This window comes from Lepisma saccharinum, chromosome 24, assembly GCF_977018435.1.
Source record: "Lepisma saccharinum chromosome 24, izLepSacc3.1, whole genome shotgun sequence".
NCBI classification, from domain to species: domain Eukaryota; kingdom Metazoa; phylum Arthropoda; class Insecta; order Zygentoma; family Lepismatidae; genus Lepisma; species Lepisma saccharinum.
Window position 1 is genome coordinate 19,868,421 of NC_139252.1, and position 7,602 is coordinate 19,876,022.

At 39.7% G+C, this 7,602-nt stretch overlaps 1 pseudogene; it reads left to right on the top strand.

Moving 5' to 3' along the window:
- Window positions 1–3,453: 3,453 nt before the first annotated feature.
- Window positions 3,454–6,872, top strand: LOC145977952 (plasma membrane calcium-transporting ATPase 1 pseudogene; annotated as a pseudogene).
- Window positions 6,873–7,602: the final 730 nt, after the last annotated feature.

The following is a 7,602-nucleotide window of genomic DNA, read 5'->3' on the forward strand; positions in this document are numbered from 1 at the left end:
GAGCATTGTTGAAAATTTCTAGTTACCTACCCTTCAACAACATCAAGAATGACAGCCTCCCTGAAGGCCTTGTGGTATCCTTGTTGCTTTGTAATATATTATTATCATACACAGTTACCAAGAGTTAAAAATAAAATTCAACAAAATTGGGCGATATGGGTTAAACGAAAATTTACATGTATGGGTCATTCATATAAAAATGTACTAAATTTAAACAATAAGACTCCGAGGTTTTATACAATTAATATACCCAGAAAGTTTTTAGTTTTAATACTAAGATTGAGATCAGGTCACATACGCTTAAATCACCATTTATATAAAATTAATTTAGTTAATTAACCTATATGCAAGTGCAATCTAGATCAGGAAGATGCTCATCATGTTATATTTCAATGTCCACTTTATACCAGTCAAAGGGAGATCTTTTCAAGAATTTAATAAAAAAAGGAATACCTCTCCCAACTTCTTTAGCCTCTTTAATATCGTCACCAGATGTAACAATTGTATTTATCATTTTTATATTTTTTCATGATAATAATATAGACATGTGAAAATTGTAAATATTCAAAATGTGTAACTTGATATAGTCACCAGATATAACAATTGTATTTATTATCAATTTTAGATTTTGCATGATATTTATGTAGATATATGAAAACTGTATAGTATATTCAAAATTTGTAATTTGATGTAACAGTATCATGTTACGTGCATGACTTATGTGTAGGACAATTGGTGTAAAGCTGGTATACGGCTAAAACCAATAAAGTATGAATGAATGTAATCAAGAGGTCCTGAATTCGATGGTGGGGCACATAGTGGTTTGGATCTCACTTTAATCTGTAGGCCCAGTCCCGATTAGCTTTCTGTGCATAAAACTGGTCTTAATAACTCAAAACAAAACAATCATTAAAAACACAACACATACACGGTATGAGGACGAATTTAAACAATCCTTGACACCTACTTTAATATTAACAAATTTAATGCCATTGTTAAGTCAGCATGTTTACGTTATTTGCTTTTAATTTCCATTTTATTTATATCAATGCAAATATGAATTTTACTTTATTTGTAGCAGTCTACCTAATTTACATCTTAACATTCATTGTCTATTTAATTTCAATTTAGAATGCTCGTGCAGGACATTTAACGAACACAGTTACAAGATTCCACGTTGAAGTCACTCTTTTCCCAAATTAAAATATGATTATAATTTGATCCCATTCTTGTAGAATTAAATCGCACGTATTGCTTTAACTTCCACTGATTTACATTTGAAACGTTATAATTTGAAAAGACACCAAAGAAAAGTGTTTTCGGAAAAATTGTGAGATCCATTCTAATTATATCATACGAAAATTTCCTAAATAGTCCGGTAAGCTACCTGCATGTCCTCAGATTGTAGATGAACCAGATTATTGATTGTAGTCAGGTTAGCTATGTTGTAGAAATTAATTTTTTTCTTTAAATCTGATATACTTCATGTTTAAGTTTATGCTTCAGCAAGATTCGGAAGACCAAATAATTCCATTTTTTTGTAATTTTTCCCTGTGTGATATTATAAGGATGTATATGATTTATAGATTGTCCAAAATCTTCCAGAAATGTTTACACAAAGTGTATTTTTTGCACTTTTTGCAACATCATGCGATTTTTAACCAAAACAGCATAAATGTATGCTCACTCACAATTGTAATTGAGAAGTACAGTTCCTACCAAAAGTTTAAAACCACCTTGTCATGTGTTTTTCAGACAAACAGACAAGTACATATGCGAGTGCTTTGCATGAAATAAACACTTTAATACAAAATTGGAATTATAATGTAATGGTATTGAAAGGTACATCAAGATCAAGAAAGTGTAAGGGCATATGAATGCACTTGTAACTAATAGATGCAACTAGAGGTACAATTTGTAAAATCATTAAATCTGAACTTTGAAAATATACTTGGAAATAAACATTTCTCCTGAAATTAGATGAATGATGTGTGAAATTTTAATAGTCAATAGGTCATCTTTGAGACCCTTTTATTAGTGAAATATTCAAATTCCCCCATTATCGCTGGAAGAGGAGCTTTACGGTTATTCTTTGCCACTCTCGCGATAATCCGGTCCTCGCGTACAGACGTTACCCTGAGGCGGCCGCAGCGTGGTTTATCAACCACTGTACCTTTCTGTTTGAATTTGTTTACTGTGTTCGCCACGCAGGTTTTACTCACATTCAATGCGACTGCAATTTCTCAATGAGACCTATTGCATCTGTACATACCAAATATTTGCCATTTCACGGCCACGGGTACAGATTTCTTCCCCCATTATCACGTAGCTTGCAATTCAAACAGCCTGTTTATTATCAAGCGTAACGAAAACAGGTTTGGACTTGCACAATGCTGCTATCGAGATATGTCTTTCTGCGCCATCTATTGACACACATTTCAACTAATGACTGATAAAATTTGTTCGCTCCAACGCAGTCTCTGAGGAGGATATTGTTATCTGAAGACCTCTCAATTTTCTGTATTTTTCTTTTATTTTGCGAATTTTAGAAAAAATAATATAAAACACGAGATTTTATTTTTATTTCTTTTTTGCGCCAAAACCTTCGTTCATGTTCCACAATTCCACAATACTGAAAAAAATTCAGTACGTCGGTTGTATACACATTCATCTGTACTTCAAAATACTGGATTTTTCAGTTTAGAAATTTGATTTTCCACTTTCGTATCTCATGAACTACAAGACGTATACGAACATTTTTCGGCAACATATGCCTCACACACTATATTACTTCCATACAATTTCATTCCATATTTGTACCAAAAACTTTCGGTCAGGATTCATTTATATGAAAAAAGTTGGTGGCCTTAAACTTTTGGTAGGGACTGTACAAATCGACTTCGAGCCACACATTATGAAACAGGTAGGAGTAATCAACCAACCACTGCCATCCCCTTATCCTTCCTTAGAAAAATATGAAATTGGCTTCTGCTTTCAATGGGCCAAATTTCATTTCGCATTTAATTTTGCTTAGTGTACTTAATAATGCTATAATATGCATTCGCGTTCAATTTATATATGGCGAATGCAGAACTTTAAAATATTCATTTTGTACGTTCTGGTTGTAATATTCTTGGACAATTATGAAATATATCGGTGGTACGTACTTTACAGAAAACATAGTTTTGAAGTATTTTCTTATCTTACAAATGAACTTCCATTGTTGGATATAGAGCATAGTTATGAATACCTTGGAATTGACAGCGGACTGATTGTTTATCTAAATTATTATAATTTGGAACGTTTAAAATTTACTTATATGAATATAAAATGTAGTAATTTAATGAATTAGTTATAGAGAATTGATTTTAATGGTATTTAAAATCCCATGCCTTGAATGCGACGCATTGTTGGTAACAATGGCTTTTCTTCTTGGAAACGGTCACATTAGCTTTGTCGTTTATACCAACACAAAACAACACTGAATCATTTTCTAGTGTACGTAGTTCGTGGTTCAACTACGAAGCACAAAACGGAAACGTACTAGTTCGGGTAGCATTTGAAAAAATTGGACAAGATCGTTAGTTCGGTGATACAATGTCGCATAAAGATTTAGCAAACCCATATGGCATATCGGTCGAAGCACTGAAGGGAATAGTGCAACAAGATCTGGCTGAAGGATTGGCCAACCTGGAGAAGATAGGAGGCATCCTCAGGCTCGTGGAACTTGTCGAGACTTCGGAAACTAACGGCATCACAGCCAATCCGGTTGAGTTAGAACGCAGGAAGGCAGCCTTAGGTACCAACACGTTGCCGTCGGAATATCACAAGTCCTTCCTGAGGTTAACGTGGGAAGCGATGCAGGATACGACGCTTATTATTCTCCAAGTCGCCGCTGTTGTCTCCCTCGTGTTGAACTTCGTAGAAAAGAGCCAAAGCAAAGAAGGTAATAATAGCCAAAGTGCAACTAACCTGGAGTGGATCGAAGGGTGTTCAATTCTGGGGACAGTCTTCGTCGTTGTCATGATAACAGTTTTGAACGACTACAGTAAGGACAAACAGTTTAGGAGCCTTCAGAGGAGAATCGATCAAGAAGAGAAGGTTTCGGTCGTCAGGGATAAGAAGAGCCTCGAAATCCCGATAGTTGAAGTCTTGGTAGGTGATATATGCAAAATTAAATACGGTGACGTCATACCGGCGGACGGGGTACTGTTGCAGGGTCACGATTTGCTGCTGGACGAATCTAGCCTGACAGGAGAGTCAGAGCACGTCAGCAAGTCGGAAACCGAGGATCCGATGCTGCTTGCCGGCACCTACGTGATGGAAGGTAGCGGCACCATCGTCATCACCGCCGTAGGGATACACTCGCAGCTAGGAGTCATCATGGAGTTGATGGGAAGCAAAGGACAGCCTGAGGGAACGGAAGAGAAGTCACTTTTGAATCAAAAGCTCACGCGACTGGCGATGCACATTGGCTACGCAGGCGCACTGGCCGCTACCGTCACGTCCCTAGTTCTCATGATTTACTTCTCCGTGCAAACGTTCGCTATTCAGAAACATAAGTGGGATATAGCGTACGCTCAAACGTACGTGAGGTTCTTCATAATGGGAGTGACCATATTGGTCGTTGCGGTGCCTGAAGGTTTGCCACTGGCCGTGACCCTGTCTCTGGCATACTCCGTTAAGAGAATGATGAAAGATAACGTGCTGGTGAGGCATTTGGACTCGTGCGAGACTATGGGAAATGCGACCGTGATCTGTTCTGACAAAACAGGAACTCTGACAGCAAACAAAATGGTTGTGGCCTCGTGCTACGTCTGCGGGAATATGCGAGGAGTGAGGAGAGGGGAAAAGCTGAGTTATCCAGCCCCTGTTGTGCACCTAATCGCCCAGGCCATTTCGTATAATTCTGCGACGTCGAGCAACATCAACCCATCTGGCAATCCTATTGAACCGTGGAAAATGGAAGGAAACAAAACCGAGTGTGCAATTCTGGCGTTCGTCCACCAATTAGGAACAGACTATCACGAGATTAGAAAACTTATTCCAGAGGGCGAATACGTCAAGGTTTATCCTTTCACTTCCGACAGGAAAACCATGAGTACGGTGATAAGAAACGGCGAAGGGTACAGGATATTCGTAAAAGGTGCGGCAGAAGTCGTACTTGCAATGTGCAGTCACATTGTACAGAACGAAGGCACTGAAGAGCAACTATCTGCGAAAGCGAGGACGAAGGTTTTAGACACTGTAGTGAATGGGATGGCGACGCAAGGTTTGAGAACTCTTTGCCTGGCTTACAGGGACATTTCTGCCGCGAGGGCCAAAGAGTGTAACTGGGAGAAAGACTACGACCTCGCCAAAGACTTGGTGTGCGTATGCATAGTTGGAATCGAAGATCCCCTGAGACCGGAAGTTCCCCCAGCCATCAAGCTCTGTCAGAAGGCAGGCATCAGGGTGATAATGGTGACTGGCGACAACCCTCTCACGGCAAGAAGCATCGCATTGAAATGTGGCATTCTCAAACCTGGCGACGAGTACGTAGTTCTCGACGGAAAGGAATTCAACAAGAAGATCAGAGACGACACGGGAAAAGTGAAGCAGGACCTGATCGACAACATCTGGCCAAATTTGAAAGTCCTTGCGAGGTCCACACCGGTCGACAAGCACCAGTTGGTATCGGGGATCATAGACAGCGAGATCACGAAAAACAGAGAAGTGGTGGCCGTGACAGGGGACGGAACCAACGACGGTCCGGCGCTAAGAAGGGCAGACGTGGGATTCGCCATGGGCATCGCTGGCACCGCCGTTGCTAAGGAAGCTTGCGACATCATCATAACCGACGATAACTTCAGCAGCATCGTCAAGGCCGTCATGTGGGGGAGGAACGTCAACGACAGCATCGGGAAGTTCATTCAGTTCCAACTGACCGTCAACATGGTGGCCGTCGTCACGACGCTCGTTGGTGCTTCAGTCATTCACCGAACGCCCATTTCCGTGATACAGATGCTGTGGGTCAATCTTATAATGGACACTCTTGCTTCGCTCTCCCTAGCAACGGACTCCCCCACACTGGCGCTTCTCAACAGAAAACCGCACGGCAGAAAAACGTCTCTCATGTCCAGAATAATGCTGAGGAACATATTTGGGCAGTCCATATACCAAGTGACGATTCTGTTGATAATAATTTTTGCTGGCGATTCAATTTTCGGATTTCAACTCGCGTGGCACACCGAAGATTTCATCCCGACCGTTCACTTCACAATGGTGTTCAACACCATGGTGATAATGACCCTATTCAATGAGATAAACGCCAGGAAACTCCACAACGAGAGAAACGTCTTCCAAGGGATATTTTCCAACCCTTTCTTCTATGTAACGTGGTCCTTATGCTTCGTTTTGCAAGTAATATTCATCGAATGCGGCGGCAATGTCCTTCGAACGACTCCGTTGCCTGATGACCTATGGCTGTGGTGTTTCTTCTTCGGAATCAGCGTCCTTCTGTGGGGTCAACTTATATGTTCGTTCAAAATATCCGACGTGTACGACACAGAAAAGGAACTTACGCCTTCCGATTTGCACAGAGGCCGTATCCTGTGGGTACGTGGACTATCGCGGCTGGAAACTCAATTTAAGACGCTAAATGTTCTGAGCAAGGGGATGGCAACCACGTCGGAAAGTCACAGTCTGAGCTCGACGGAAGAACTAACTCAAGCTGCGCACGTGTAAGTGCAAGAAGAGAGAAGTGTAAGCGTAAGAAAGGTGCAACTGATATCTGACGGTTGAGAATCTAGCAATAACCCCAGAAAGAACATCTTTGCATTGTGCGTGTGCTCAGGACTAGACATTCTATGTGCTACCTTCCTTCAATTAAATTCGGCCTCAAAATGTAAATAAAGAAACAAAAATATAAACAAATATATACATTTTTGAAGTTTGACATTCGTGAAAATAGTGATCGGAATGTAAAATATTCCTAGAACAAATTATGTTTGAATCATCATTAGCATATGAAGTTAAATATGGATTTCAAATTGTAAAACTTTACCTGTTTAATAATATGGGACACTACACGAGGTACATAAAACACTCTCAGCATTTTAACTATTACAGTGACTGTATTGAAGAGAAACCAGAAGCGAATCCCGTATGTGTGCCACAAAATCGTTGCTTCTGGCGCCGCTGTGCGGTTAGCAATGGCCTGCTCGAATAGGGACTCTCTTACAACGTTGCCAAACTAACATTTGTAACAACCAGGAACTGACACTAGAGCCCTCATTCTCTATTGTTGACAACAATAATAAATAAACAGGAATGTTTTGCAATAGCAAATACAATAGCAAAAGCAAACAGTTTCGAGGTTCAAAACAAAATGTTGTTCAATGACATAAAACTTTAATTAACGCGATTGGAGGGTATAAATAAGGTCTTAAACTTTCGTTCGTTTGTCATTTATTCCAAAGAAATTCACTCAACTCTTTCGGTCACACGGAGACATGTAGTCATTGCACGAATATTGAGTATATGTTGAGAAATGTTCTGAAATACTATTATTATTTATTATTTGAAATAGGGTGGAAATAATATATACAAATTTGAACAAGA